Here is a 2,037-nt window from a genome sequence, read left to right as displayed (position 1 = left end):
CAAATTCACCTGCGGTGTCATATATATATATATATATATATATATATATATATATATATACAGGCAGTCCTCGTTTTACAACGCTTCGCTTTACAACGAATGGCTTATCCAACGCTATGCAATACATACCTATATTCATTTTTACAACGCCAAAACGGCTTATCCAACGCTCTTACGATGCTTTGCAAAGTTGTTTATGTGTATATAATATATATATCATATAATATAATATAATATTATACTTTATAATATATTATATTATTAAATTACATTATATATTATGTTATATTATATATATAATACAGTATATACACTATATAATTTATGTGTGTGCTGCATATCTTATTGCCGGAGTAAAATATTTTGTGTATTTTAGCATTAAAAATGCCTTCAGGAACGGATCCTTTCATTTAAACAGTGTTCCTATGGGAAAACATGTTTCGCTTTAAGACGTTTCGCTATCCAACGCCATTTTGAGTAACGCATTGTGTTGGATAACCGAGGACTGCCTGTATATATATATATATATATATATATATATATATATATATTTGTATATAAGTGCCTGGGTGCGCAAGCTGGCACTACAAAGGTCTTTTCAAAAGTGTATCACAAGAGGGCAGTTGAACATTTCAATACCTATAGGGGACAGAGGTCAGTATAGGGATGAAAACGTTGGTTTGCCCATAATAAACATGTGATACACTTTTGAAAAGTCCTTTACATTTCTGTACAGTATATATATGTATGTATAAAGCAGGCACACACAGACTTGATTCTAGATACAAAAAAGTTTATAAACATATCCATTTTTGTAAGAGTGTAGCCTTTCGGTATTATATATATATATATATATATATATATATATATATATATATATATATATATATATGACTGAGCCACTGATTTAATCTTTATTATGTACATTTATTATTTAATTTGACTCTCAGCTTCACAACACTTTGCAGACAGACGTTCCCCAGGCCCTCCCACGATCACATATTATAGCGTCCCAGCGCAGAACACTGCGGTTCAATGCTTGCTTCTTCTTTTTTCTTCTTCTTACTCTTTCGTATTGGAGAAATGCCAGTGGAATGAACAGCTCTGCACTGCAGCAGAAAGCCCTTTCTGGGAAGCCACACTATTATATATATAAAAAAATACATTTCTAAAGACATATCATCCTGGTGTCACGTAGCATTAATGTAGCTATTTAAACAAACACAAAAAAAAAAAGATGTGGACAGAACCCTGAGCCATTGATTGCATGAAACATGACAAATCTCTATTCTGGGTACCACATTGCAGATCAATATAGTGCTGGCACTTAAGACCATGATGCGCAGTAGGAGGAGGCTGCAAATTATATTCATTTGACATCAGTGCTGGGAGACGGAGGCATTACAGGCGCTAGGGCAGAGCCCAGGCAAAGTCAGGATATGTTAATAATTGAGGAGATTTGACATTGGTCAACATGGAGATTTCTAAAAGGTTTGTCTAGGGCAAGGGTGGGCAAATGCAGTCCTCAAGGGCCACCAACAGGCCAGGTTTTCAGGATACCCCTGCTTCAGCACAGGTGGCTCAATCAGTCCCAGTTTCAGCACAGACGGCTCAGTCAGTCCCAGCTTCAGCACAGGTGGCTCAGTCAGTACCTGCTTCAGCACAGGTGGCTCAATCAGTGGCTCAGTCCTTGACTGAGCCACTGATTGAGCCACCTGTGCTGAAGCAGGGATATTCTGAAAACCTGACCTGACCTTGATGACTGCCGTTGCCCACCCAAATCAAGTTGTTGCGGATAGTAAAATGTATATAACAGACCGGCTTTACTTTCCGTGCTGTTGACAAAGTTTTTAGTAGCGTGTCAGCACGGACTGGATATGCACCAGTGGAGGAGTGAGAAGGTTGAGGAAGAAGGCCTCATCCGTGCTACCATAGAAATAGCTGTGCTGGGGGGACAAATGTGGGATAGCCAGTCTGTGCCACTATATCAGAAAAAGACAAATACTATTATTGTATGTAGGCAGGACCGGGTCAGAT

The sequence above is a fragment of the Ascaphus truei genome, chromosome 18, assembly GCF_040206685.1.
Source record: "Ascaphus truei isolate aAscTru1 chromosome 18, aAscTru1.hap1, whole genome shotgun sequence".
In the NCBI taxonomy this organism is placed as follows: Eukaryota; Metazoa; Chordata; class Amphibia; order Anura; family Ascaphidae; genus Ascaphus; species Ascaphus truei.
This window is presented reverse-complemented; position numbering follows the sequence as displayed.